Genomic DNA, 14,438 nt, shown 5'->3' with positions numbered 1-14,438 from the left:
ATATTATGGAAATTGATGAAAATAAATGCAAATGAAGGTGACTTAGTTCTACCATATCTAAAATTATATTATAAAACAACAGTCATCAAAACTACTTAATATTGTTTAAGAAATAGAGTACTGAACCAGTGGATTTGAGTTGGTACAAAAGAAAAATATGTAAATGACTATTGTAATCTACTGTTTGATAAACTCAGGGACACTACTTGACAAAAACTGCTGGGAAAACTGGAAAATACCATGGCAAAAACTAGGCCTAGATTCACATTTCATGCTCTATATGAAAATAAGGTCAAAATGGTTAAAGGATTAAGAAATAAAGGGCAACACCATCAACCAATTAAGAGAACAGGAAATTAAATTTCAGATTTAAGGAGAAGGAAGAAATATATGATCAAAGAAAAAATAGAGAGCATTATAAATTACAAAATGGATGATTTTGAAGATATTTAATTAAAATATTTTGCACTAATAAACTCAGTCAGCCAAGATCAGAAAGAAGACAGAGTACTTGGAAACAATTTTCACAGCTCTTATTTCTGGTAGAGGAATAATTTCTAATATGTAGAGAGAACTCAAATTTATAAGTTTTCAAGTCATTCCCAACTGATAAATGATCAAAGTATATATATATATATATATATATATATATATATATATATATAGAGAGATAGATATATAGATAGATAGATAGATAGATAGATAGATATAGATATATATAAAAACAGTTTTCAGATGACCAAACTACTACTATTTATAGTCATATAAACAATGTCCTAAAACATTATTGACTAGAGAAATGCAAATTAAAACTACTATGAGGTAACACTTCACACCTATCAAATTAGTTGAGATGACAAAAAAGGAAACAAATCAATTTTGGAAAGGATGTAGGTAAATTTGAACATTAATGTACTTTTGTTGGAATTGTGAACTAGACCTCTCATTCTTTAGGACAGTTTGGAATTATGTTCTAAGGGAAATAAAACTCTTTCTACCCTTTCATCCAGCTATACCAATACTAGGTCTATATTACAAAGAAATCATAAAAAATAGAAAGTGTCTCACAAGGTCAAAAATATTTCCAGCAGCTCTTTTTGTAGTGGCAAAGAATTAGAAATTGAAGGAATACCCATCAAAACAATAATGGCTGAACAAGTTATGGTATATGAATGTTATGCTGTATTATACTTTAAGAGATCATGAAGAGTCAGACTTTAGAAAAGCATGGAAAGAATTACATGAACTGATGCTGAGGGAAATGAGCAGAACCAAGAGAATATTGTATTTATACAAAATATCCTAATATATAAACATAACAGAAATTTGTGTGTATCTATATTTATCTATGTATTTTACAATCAATTCTTTGCTTTATATATATTATGTGAAATTTATTTTTCTTTTTGATATTTTCTTTTTTGAAAATATATTTATTTATTTTCATTTATATGCGCAGGTATATGTTTACTTTACAAAGTCTTCCTCCACCCTCCCTCCTCACTCCCCTCCCCTCAGTGGTGAATAATCAGGATTAGGATTGTACATACATAGTTTTGATAACTATGTTTAGAGATGAGTCATTTTCAGTATGAGAAATTAGAAGGGAAAGACATATATAAGAGATAATTTTTATAAAGCCTTAATCAGATTCTGAAGTTTTTTCCTATTTGTATTGTTTTGTTTTTCTTCCTCTGGACGGGGATAACATTGTCCAAAGGTGGTCCAATATGCTTGTCCTAGTGCCTTGAACTGATGAGAGGAGCTGCTTCCAACAAGGTTGATCATCTCACAGTGTTGTTGTTAATGTGTACATTGGTCTGTTAGTTCTACTCCCTTCTCTCAGCATCAGTTCCTTTAACTTATTCCAAGTTTCTCTAGAGTCTAAACATTTATGGCTTCTTATAGTACAATAATATTCCATAGTATTCATGCTCCATAATTTGTTTAGCCATTCCGCATTTAATAGGCAGCCCTTCAATTTCCAATTCTTTGCTACTTCAAAAAGAGCTACTAAGAATATTCTGTAACATGTAGGACTTTTCCCATTTGTTATGATTTCTTTTGGATATGTATGAGTCTAGAATTAAAAATGCTGGGCATGAACATTTTTATTGCTCTTGGGGCATAGTTCCATGTTGCTCACTAGAATGTTTGGTTTCATTCACAACTCCACCAGCAATGCATCAATGTCCCAATCCTCCCATAATCTAAGCAATATTGATCATTTTCCCTTTTCCTCATTTTGCCCAATCTGATATGTGTGAGGTGATACCTCATAGTTGTTTTAATTTCAATTTCTCTAATCAAAGATTTGGAGCATTTTTTCATGTGACTGTATATTGCCTTAATTTCTTCATTTGATAATGGGGAATGATTTGCAACCTTATATATTTGATGTAGTTCTCTATATATTTTAGAAATGAGATATTTATCATATCTCATAGTTGTGAAGATTATTTCCCAGATTTCTGCTTCCTTCTGATTTTGGCAACATTGATTTTAATTAGGACAAAAAATTAATTTAAATACTTAAAAATCATTAATTTTGCATTTTATAATGCACTTTAATTCTCTTTTGCTGATAAATTTATATGCTTTCTATGGATCTGTTAGATTAAATATTTCTTGCTCTATTACTTTATCTATAGTGTTGCCCTTTGTGTCAAAATCCTGTACTCATTTTGATCTTATTTTGAAATACAGTGCCAGATATAGGTCTAGGCCTAGTTTTTGCCATATTATTTTCCACTTTCCCCAACAATTTTTTGTCAAATAGTAAGTTCTTTTCCCAGAAGCTGATGTTTATTTCTGTCAAGCAGAAGATTGCTTAAGTCATTTACTGTGGTTTTTTTTTTTAACCTATCCTAATCTACTGATTCTTTATTCTCTTTCTTAACCAGTACTAGGCAGTTTTGATGACTGTTGCTGCTTTATAGTATAGTTTTATATCTGGAAGAGCTAAGCCACCTTCATTTACATTTTTTTTTCATCAGTTCCCTTGCTATTCATGGCCTTTTGTTCCTCCAGATGAATTTTGTTACTATTTTTTCTAGCTCAGTAAAATAGTTTTTTGGTAGTTTGGTTGGTATGGCAATGAATAAGTAATTTAATTTGGGGAAAACTGTCACCTTTATTATATTAACTTGACTTAAATATGAGCAATTGATATTTTTATAATTGTTTTAGCTCTGTCTTTATTTGGTTAAGTAGTATTTTGAAATTATGTTCATACAGTATCTGGATTTGTCTTGGGAGGTTGATTCCCAAGTATTTAATGTTGTCTATAGTTATTTTAAATGGAATTTCGCTTTCTATCTCTTGCTCTTGGAATTTGATATATGTATTTGATATATGATATATGTAGGTGTATTTTAAATCCAGCTACTGCTGAATTTGTTAATTATTTCAAGGAGGGTTTTAGATGATTTTCTCAGGTTCTCTAAGTATACCATCTTATCATCTACAAAGAGGGAAACTTTTGCTTCCTCATTACCAATTCTGATTCCTTCAATTTCTTTCTCTTCTCCTATTGCCCATTGCTAGCTAATTCTAATACTGTACTGAATAGTAACATTGATAATAGACATCATTTTTTCACCCCAGTTTTTATTTCTGGTTATTTTTTTAGGTTTTGCAAGGCAAATGAGGTTAAGTGGCTTGCCCAATGCCACACAGCTTGGTAATTATTAAGTGTCTGAGACCATATTTGAACCTAGGTATTCCTGACTCCAGGGCCGGTGCTTTATCCATTTAGCCACTTAGCCGCCCCCATTTCTGGTTATTTTTAAAGGCTATAGAGTTAAAAAGAACTGAAAATAGATTTTTCAAGGTTTTTAGTTTTATGATTTCTCTCTCTCCCTTCCTTCCCCTTTCCCCCAGACAGAAAGTAGTCTGATAAAGATTCTATATTTAAGCCATGATAAGCATAGATGAATATTGACCATATTGAGAGAGGAGAATCAGATTCAAATGGAAGAAAAAACCATTAGAGGGGAAAAAATGACATAATACAAACACATCTTTTAAAAATTAAAGATAATACACTTTGGTCTTCATTTCAACTCCACATTTCCTTCTCTCAATGTGAATGATAACTTCCATCATAGGTCTTTAAAAATTATCTTTGTAGGCTGCTAGATGGCACAGTGGATAAAGCTCCAGCCCTGGAGTCAGGTGTACCTGAGTTCAAATCTGCTCTCAGACAATTAATAATTACCTAGCTGTGTGGCTTTGGGCAAGCCACTTGGCCACCTTGCCTTACAAAAAAAACTATAAAAACCCCTTTAAAAATTGTCTTTGATTATTGTGCTACTGAAATGAAGAAATCCATCATGGTTGATCATCATCCCATGATATTATTAATGTGTATAATGTTTTTGAGGTTCTTCTCATTTGACTCAGCATCACTTCATGCAAGTCTTTTCAAGCTTTTCTGAAATTCCATCTCTCATAATTTATTATAGAACAATAGTGTTCCATTATATAAATATACCAAAATTTGTTCAGCCATTTCCCAGTCGATGGACATCCCCACAATTTTCAATTCTTTGCCACTACAGAAAGATTTGCTATGAGTATTTTGGGAGTTTTACCATTTTTAATGATCTCTTCAAGGGCATGCAGTTTTATAGGTCTTTGGACATTATTCCAAATTGCTCTCCACATAAGTTCAATCACTTCAAAACTCCACCAACAATGCATTAGAGTCCCAAGTTTCCCACATCATTTTCCTTTCTAGTCATACTGGTCAATCTGAGAAGTGAAGTGTGAGGTGGTACCTCAGAGATGCTTTAATTTGCATTTTGCTAATCAGTAATGATTTAGAGAGATTTTTCATATGAATATATATAGCATTGATTTTTTTGTCTGGAACTGCCTTTGCATATATATCCTTTGACCATTTGTCAATTATGGAATGACTTTTTTATTTTATAAATTTGACTCAGTTCTCTATATATTTCACAAATGAATCCTTTGTCAGAAACAATAATTGCAAAAAAAGTTTCCCAACTTAATATATTCCTTTTAGTCTTGGTGGTAATGGTTTTGTTTATACAAAAGCTTTTTAGTTTAATGTAATCAAAGATAGCCAGCTTTTTAAAATAATGTTGTCTAGTTCTTCTTTGATTATAAACTGCTCCTCTTTCCATAGATCTGATAGATAAATGATTTCTTGTCAGCTAATTGGTTCACAATATTACTTTTTATGTCTAAAATCTCCAGCCATTTTGACATTATCCTGGTAAAGTTTGATTTATGTTTTTTCTGCCATATTATCTTCCAGTTTTCCTGGCAGTTTTAATTGAAGAATGAGCTTTTTTTTAATCCAAGAAGCTGGAATCTTGAGGTTTATCAAACAATAGATTCTAATCATTTGTTTCTATCTCTTTTGTACCTAGATTATTCCATGGATCCATCTCTCCATTTCTTAGCTAGTACCAAAAAGTTTTTATGACTATTTAAATTATATTTTGGATTTGATATGACTAGTCTACCTTCCTCTGCATTTCTTTTCTTTTCTTTTTTCTTTTAGGTTTTTTTTTTTGCAAGGCAAATGGGGTTAAGTGGCTTGCCTAAGGCCACACAGCTAGGTAATTATTAAATGTCTGAGACCAGATTTGAACCCAGGTACTCCTGACTCCAGGGCTGGTACTTTATCCGCTGCACCACCTAGCTGCCCCCTCTGCATTTATTTTCATTAATTTCCTTGATATTCTTTACCTTTTCTATCTCCATATGAATTTAATTACTATTTTTCCTAGCTCATGAAAGTAAATTTTTGATTGACATGACATTAATTAAGTAATTGAATTTAGGTAGAATTGTCATTTTTATTAGCTCAGTCTTCCCATGAACGATTGATATTTGTCCAGGTATTTAAATATCTGATTTTATTCATGTGAAAAGTATTTATAACTGTTTTCATAAAGTTTCTGAGTCTTCTTTGATAGGTAGACTTCCAAGTATTTTATGTGGCTTGATATTATTTTAAATGATATTTCTATTTCTAGTTCTTGCTGCTGCAACTTGTTAGTAATTTATAAAAATATTGAGTATTTATGTGGGTTTATTTTATATTCTGTGACTTTGGTAAAGTTGCCAATGGTTTCCAGTAGTTCTTTAGATGACTTCCTAAGATTCTCTAGGTATACTTATCATATCATCTGCAAAGAGTGAGGGCTTATTTCTTCATTATTGATTATGAATCCTTCAATTTCTTTATCTTCTTTTATAAGTAGCATTTTTTGCAAAATTAACATTTCTAATAGAATATTTAATAGCATTGATGAAAACAAGGCTCTTTGTTTCACACCTGAACTTATTGAGAATGTTTCTAGATTATCCCATTACATTTGATGCTGGTTAATGGTTTTAGAAAGATTCAACTTACCTGAGGAACATTACATTTACTACAATACTTTGTGGTGTCTAAAATAGGAATGAGTGCTGCTTTTTCCAAAAGTTTTTCAGCATCTATTGAGATAATCATACGATTTTGGTTAGGTGTTTTATTGATATGGTCAATTATACAGATAGCTTAACTAATGTTGAACCAACCTTTCATTCATGGTATAAATCCTGTTTGATCATAGTATATCATCCTGGTGATAAATTGCTGCAATCAATGTTTTGTTTAATGTTTTCTTTAAAATTTTTGGTTTCATATTTGTTAGTGAAATTGGTCTTTAATTTTCTTTCTATGTTTTGACTCTTCCCAGTTTCAATATCAGTACCACATTGGTGTCATGAAAGGAATTTAACAGCTATATTTCTTCATCTATTTTCTTCAAATAAGTTATATAGAATTACCACCCATCATTCAGTTAATGTTTGGTAGAACTCACTTGTGAATCTATCTGACCCTGGAGATTTTTTCTTAGGGAGTTCAATTATGGCTTGTTGAAATTATTCTTCTGAAATAAGATTATTAAAGTATTTAATTTTCTCTTTTTATCTGGATAATTTATATTTTTGTGAATATCTATCCATTTCACTTGGTATAGAGTTAGATAAAATAGTCACAAATTTTTACTTCAATTTACTCTTCATTGGAGGTGAATTCAACTTTTTCTTTTTTGGATACTAGTAATTTGGTTTACTTTTTTTTAAATAAAATGAGGCAAAACTTTATCTATTCTATGGGGTTTTTTCCATAAAAGAAACAAACTTTTTTTTTTTGTTTTCAATTTTACTAATTTCACCTTTAATTGTCAGAATTTCCAATTTGGTATTTAATTGGGGATTTTTAATTTCTTCTATCTCTAACTTTATTAGTTGCATGCTCATTTGATTGATATACTCTTCCTGTTTTTTATACATGCAATCATTTAGAGATATATTATATCCCCCTAATAATTGTTGTGGTTATATCTCATAAGTTTGTTATGCTGTCTCATTATTGTCACTGTCTTGAATGTTATTATCGATTAATGTTTTATGACTTGCTATTTGATTTATTCTTTCTTTAAAATTAGGTTGCTTAGGGGCAACTAGGTAGCACAGTGGATAAAGCATCAGACCTGGAATGAGGAGGACCTGATTTCAAATGCAAATCCAGTCTCAGACACTTAATAATTACCTGTGTGATTTTATGCAAATCACTTAACATTGTCTAACCAAAACAAGCAAAAAAAAAAAGTTTATTTACTTTCCAATTAGTTTTAGGTCTATTTCTCCTTGACTCATTATTACATGTGATTTTTATTGCATCAGGATCTGAAAAAGATGATTTCAATATTTCTGCCTTTCTGCATTTGATTGTGAGGGTTTATGTCATAATGTTTGGTCAATTTTTGTATACATGTCATGTACCATAGGAAGGAAAATATATATTATTTTCTATTCCCATTCAAATTTCTCCAGAGATCTCTCCTTTCTGTTTTCTAACATTTTATTCAACTCCTTAACTTCCATCTTATTTATTACATAATTAAATTTATATAATTCTGAGAGAATGAATTTGAGGTTCCTAATCAGTAGTGTTTTGCTGTCTATGTCTTCCTGTAATTCATTTGTATTTTCCTCTAAGTATTTGGATGCTATATCAGTTTTTGCATACATGCTTAGTAATGAAATTATTTCATTGTACATGGTACATTTTAGGAGGTTATAGTTTCCTTCATTATTTCTATTAATGAATTCATTTTTGCAGCTGCTTTATTTGAGATAAGGATTGCCAGCCCTGCTTTATTCATTTCAGCTGAAGCATAGTATACTTTTTCCAGTCTTTTATCTTTCCTCTGTGTGTATCTCTCTGCTTCCAATGCATTTCTTGTAAGCAGCATATGATGGGATTCTGGTTTTTGATCCACTCTGCCATTAAATTCCATTTTATGGGAGAGTTCATCCTCTTCACATTCACTGCTATTATTGCTAACTCTTTATTCCCCTCCATGTTATAATCCCTTCATTTGAATGTTTTCCTTTGTTTCACTTTAAACTTCCTCCCTAGTGTTTTGTTTCTGAATAACATTTTCCTCAATGCATTTCCCCCTTCTATACACCATCCTCCCTTTCTTTCCCCTTTCCCTTTTCCCCTGCTTTCTTCCCTCCATTTAACAGTCCCTCTTTCACTATCTCTTTCCTCCTAATACTTGAAAGGTAAGCTACAGTTGTAAACTCAACTGAGTGTGTGTATAAATTCTTCTTTTAATAAAATCTGATGACATTAAAATTCAAATAATTATCACTTCTTCCCTTCTTTCCATCTATTACAATAGGTTCTTTGCACCACTTCATGTGAAATATTTTACCCATTTAACCTTCCCCTTCCTCTCATCTCTTTATAATCGCCCCTTTTTTAATGAAACACTTTTTTTAATCATTACATCAAAGTCATGTACCTACCATGAATGTTCATACCTTCAGCCTGTCAAAGTACTCATGAGTTATGAGGGTCTTCTTCCTAGGTGGGAATACAACCAGTTTCATCTTTTTGGATGACAATTTTTTTTTTGTTTTACGTTGTTTATTTTTTCATGTAGCTCTCGAGTCTCCTGTTTGAAGATCAAGCATTCTGTTTCACTTTGATCTTTTCATTAGGAAAGTTTGAAAGTTCCCTATATTAGTTAATGTCCATCTTTTCCCCTGGGAAAGTAGTCTCAGTTTTGCTGAATAGTGGATTCTTGGCTGCATTACAGGCTTCCTTGCTCTCTGAAATGTCATATTAGAATATGACATTAGAATTAGACATTTCAATCACTTAATGTTGATGCAGTCAAGTACTATGTAATGTGACTCCTTGGTATTTCAATTGCTTCTTTCTGGCTGTTTTCAGGATTTTCTCTTTGATTTGATAATTCCAGAATTTGGTCACAATATTCCATGGTATTTTCATTTTGGGTTCCCTTTCAGGAAAGGATTAATGAATTCTTTCAATGTCTATTTAACCCTCTGGTTCAAGGATATCATGGCAGTTCTCTTCAAGCAAATTCTGAAGTGTGGGGGACATGTTTTTTTTTTAACAAGATTTTCAAGTAGTCCTATGGTTCTTAAATTGTCTCTCTTGGATCTATTTTCCAGGTTATTTATTTTACCAATGAGATATTTTACATTTTCTTCTCTTTTTTTTGATTTTGTTTAACAGATTCTTGGTGTCTTATGAAGTTATTTGCTTCTGCAGATTCCAATCTTATTTTCAGAGAATAATTTTTTTATTTAACTTTTTTATCTGCTTTTCCACTTGGCCAATTATGCTTTTTTTTAAAAAAATCATTTCTATATTTTTGTAAAATCTACATGAATACACTCTGAAACAAGAGTACAATAAAATATAATATACTTCAAATGGTGAATATACAAACTATTAGAGTTCAATTTTGAATACTGGTACTTTCCCTCCTTTAAATTGAACTAAAAAAGAAAAAAAAAAGAAAAGAAATGAAAGAAATACTGGTTTAAAACTACCTGACAAAAATTCATGCCAAGTGTCAACTTGCTAGTGAAAGAGTAGAGCTGAGATTGAAATGTCTGCACAGGTGCCAGGACTTGTGAGTGACCCAGCTACTACTTTGTCCACCATTAAGAAAGTGACAAGAATGAATACTACCATCCAAAATATGCTACATGAAATTCTATAGAAATACTGTGCAAGGTACAAGATTTTAAAAAAATTTTCTTTTAATAAAAAAAAGCTTTGCACAAACAAGCCATTAGCTTATTTCAAGGAAAAAAAAACCTGAAAATCAGTCTAAGGTTTTTGTTTTGAATGAGTGTAAGCTAAATGATACAAAAAATTCCACTAGGTATCTCTTTTCTCTGTTGTTCTCTTTCAGAAGCTTTCGGATCCATTCTTCAATTCACATTCTAAAATACCTATTTTAGCAGAGTCTTCACATAGCACCAGTTAAGTGAGTACTGTGTTTACATAGTAATTAATTGCTGGCATGCATAAAAATGAATCAAAATTTTCTATTATAACAATAATATCATCCTTCCCTATTCCACCCTCCCTAACCTAGAAAATCACCTCTTACAGAATTATTTTATTGTTCCAAGTCTGAGTGTAACTTGATAATGTGAACTGCTTGGTCCCTTTTTCATATTTATATGTTATTTCAAGAGGCAGTTTTCTGTCAGTATCTCAATGTATAGTTCATGTCTCACTTAAACATGGGGTAAGGGTAATTGATTTCCAGTTAAGTCTCTGAGTGCTTTCTTAAATGCATTTTAAAAAGTTGTCAAATCTCCACTCAGCCAGGAAAGGCACAGGAGCCACCTCACTTTTCACATGTTACTGTGACTTTGGGCCTCACTGTGAGCTGAAGTACAATGGTGGAGGGAGAATTGACTACTGCCCCATGGGTCATGGCCTTGCTTCCAACCACCTGCTTCTCTTCCTGGACCAGCTGCAAAGTCTTCACTTCCGGCTCTTGCTTCACCACCACTGTTTTGGACTTCACCTCAGGCCCCTGGTTCACTGTGCTGATGACTGGGTGGGGGGGTGGCCAGCTGTCTGCTGGGCAAGCACTGAATGTCTCATGACAGGAATCCCTTGGGCTCTGAACACTGAGATGAATACTCTGACAGCTAGTGGAGTCCCAACTATGTTGATGCTTCCAGATTCAGCTGAAACTGAGCAAGTTGTCTAGCTGGGATAGTATTGATTTTGGCAGGCTGCATGGTGATTTTGTCTCCATTTTCAGTGGACACTAACATCATTGTAGGGATTGTCTGAATTACAACCTTTGGGGTGGTTACTGTCCTGTGGCTCGTGCTGGTTATTAATGATGAACCTGCATTGACTGACTGAACTGCCACTGGTGAAATTTTCTGTCCCAAAAAGGTCATGTAAACAGGCACTTGAATTGCCCCATGAACTGTCCTGGGAGCACTTGTTGCTAAAACAGAAGAGGTGGTGGAAGGAGATCTGAAAGATGCCTCCGGCCTAGAAGAGTTGATGCTCACAACTCTGGCTACAGTTTTCTCTGCTTTGGCATAGTTTAGAGGAGATTAGTTCTTTCCCCATACAGACACTACTGCTTTCAGTAGGCTTTCAGCAGTTAGTAAAACTGTTCTAATGACTTTCCATCAGTGGTTGATGTAAATCTTCATTTTGTGTGACTTTTTTCTTTCTTTTTTAAGTTTTTGCAAGGCAGTGGGGTTAGGTGGCTTGCTCAAGGCCAAACAGCTAGGTAATTATTAAATGTCTAAGGCAGGATTTGAACTCAGGTACTCCTGATTCCAGGGCTGGTGTTCTATCCACTCCACCTAGCTGCCACCAAGTGTCACTTTTGTCATCATCAATGACAATTATATTTTTTTGGTATCTCCTTGAATTGATACATGAACCTCTGCCCTTCTACCTTTGCAAGAATTCTCATTTGTTAATAGTATCTCAAGGCCCTTCACACAGTATCATATTTCATGTCTGGTTTGTTCTTGTGCTTTTCCCAGAGCTTGGAACAGCCTTGGAATCCACATGCTTGAGTATCACTTTTCTCTCTGTGTCCATTTAATATATCAAGGACAGGTAATTTTGTCCTGAAGGAGATCTAAAGGGAACTCCCACAAATATGCTGTGTTACCTTTGCCTTCTCTGGGTTTCTTCTTGATACATAACTCAGGTGACCCCTTGGAAACAGCTGGTCGGTGGGTCTTTGGTTTTTGGTCAACTCTTCTTCTTCATTGGCTCATGGATATCTGGTGATGTTGGAACAGGAGAGGTATCCATAGGTTTTGACTCCTCTGTTGACACTTCTACAACAGTTTCTGTGATAACATGTGGTCTCATAGCAGCATGGATAAACTCTGGAGTAGACACACAAGGAGGAACGAAGACTTCCAACAGGACTTGTTGTATTCCTCAAGCAGGTTGAAGACTCCTTATGAAGCAAGGCTTCAGCAGTTTCAATTGTCTTATCTGTGTAGTGCACATTACTACTGTGAACTGCTGCTTCAACTGATTCCACAGTCTCAATTTCAACTTCATCCTCTTCTGCCACATCTTGAATCATGTAAGTCTCATCATCATAGACTAGAACCTGGGCTGCATAGCCCTGGTTTAATCTGGCACTTGGAACTGGCTCTACACAATCACTGCTGGATATTTGGAAACTTGTTCACTTTCCTCTTGATTGTTTAATTCATTACTGGAAATCTCCAAAAACAGAACCCCCATTGTCAACCACTGCAGATGTTATTATGTGCTCCTTGGGAAAGCTTCGAGGGTTAATATTAAGATATACAAAGTTTCATGGATAGTTGTCAATGCTGTTTATCTGTGATATCAATTTTTAATTTCAATGAGATACATGGAGTTTGGTACATCAGAAATCAACTCTTTTGAAGATGGTTAAACAAGGAGTATTCTCCTAGAGTTGGTTTCATCTGCTGCCTGACCCCTGCCCTGCCCCAGGACCAAGGACAGCAGCAGCGGCTGAAGCAGGAGTTAAACACATCTAGTTGAGGTAGCACTCTGCCCATCTCCCTCCCACCTGGGTTGTCGAGCCCGATGGGGCCTGCCCCCCACCACCACACACTCTTCCCAGGCCCCAGACAGCAGATGTCAGTGCCACAGCTTGCCAATTTTCTTTTTGAAGAAGTTGTTATCATTTTCCATTTGCCCAAGTGTGTTTGTTTTATTCTTTTTAGGTTTTTGCAAGGCAAAAGTGGCTTGCTCAAGGCCACGCAGCTAGGATTTGAACTCAGGTACTCCTGACTCCAGAGGAGGTACTCTATCCACTGCACCACCTAGCTGCCCCTGGCCAAGTGTGTTTTTGAGGGAATTAAAGTCTTTTTGCATTTGTCTAATTGTCTAATTTAAAGGATTTGGTTTTATGGTCATTTTTTTTTTTGTTAGAAGATGCTAATTTTCTCTTGCATTTCTTTTCTCAGATTTTCCATTTTATTATTAAATACCTTTTTGATTTCATCTAAGAAATCTTTCTGGGCTAGAGACCAATTTATATTCTTCTCTGAAGTTTCACATATAGCATCCCTTCTGTCCTTTTATGAGACAGCATCATAATCTCCAAGGTAATATTCAGTAGACCCTGCTTTCTGCTGGTCTTTTTTTTTTTCCTTTTGGCAAATTGGCTGTCCCTAGGGTCTTTCTGTTGGATGGGGAGGGACTGCTTTGCAGACCTATGATGTTGAAAACCCTAGAGGTCTTGCTTACTGGGGTTAGGAAATCATAATACTCAGTGGGCCATCCACTAAGGAAGGCCAGATAACTTTCGCTGGATTTTCAGTGTTGGGGTGTCAGTGACCTATTCCCTAGGCTGAGGCTGGACCTGAGCTGTCATCATAGAACTCTGTCACTGGGCTAAGCTATCAGAGTTAGAAACTCCTGAGGCTCTCTCTGAATAATCAGTTGAAAAAGTCCATAGTTGGGCCTGGGGAAAGGTTTAAATACCTGGGACAGCTTCTGTGTTGGATCTAGAGAAAGTCAGACCCTACTACAGAAACAGAGCATATTCTGCTGGGAACATGAGGGTAAGTATAGCCTAGCTTGTGGAACTGGTGACCTGGGAAGTACCACAGGAGTTCTCCTAATCAGTGAGCTGGAACTCTCCCAATCCAACTACCGTGCACCCTACTCTCACTGCAAAGACTTGTGTTTCCCATTGCAAAGGTCTCCTCTCACACCACCCTATTTCTCCAGGTTAGTACTTGCCTAGCCCTGATGCCAGTATGTTGACTCTCTGCTCTGTGCCCTAGGCATGTCTATGGTCCCACCATGATAGACTTTTATGGAAGACATTCCTCTCTGTTCTTTTTTGTTTGTTTTGTTTTTGTTTTTTTCATTTTAATCAAAGATATTATTTGAGTTTTACAAATTTTCCCCCAATCTTACTCCCTCCCCCAACTGTAAGCAATCTATCAGTCTTTACTTTGTTTCCATGTTGTACATTGATCCAAATTGAGTGTTATGACAGACAAATCATATCCTTAAGGAAGAGACAAAAAGTCTAAGAGATAAAAGGATCCCACAA

General features: G+C 34.4%; 1 pseudogene; it reads right to left on the bottom strand.

Annotated features, from left to right (window-relative positions):
• Window positions 1-10,721: 10,721 nt before the first annotated feature.
• The window catches only part of LOC141504733 (ETS-related transcription factor Elf-2 pseudogene), a 116,616-nt pseudogene continuing 112,899 nt past the window's right edge, over window positions 10,722-14,438 (bottom strand).

This window comes from Macrotis lagotis, chromosome 1, assembly GCF_037893015.1.
Source record: "Macrotis lagotis isolate mMagLag1 chromosome 1, bilby.v1.9.chrom.fasta, whole genome shotgun sequence".
Classification (NCBI taxonomy): domain Eukaryota; kingdom Metazoa; phylum Chordata; class Mammalia; order Peramelemorphia; family Peramelidae; genus Macrotis; species Macrotis lagotis.
The sequence above is the reverse complement of the archived record's forward strand: the minus strand, read 5'-3'. Positions and strand labels throughout refer to the sequence as shown.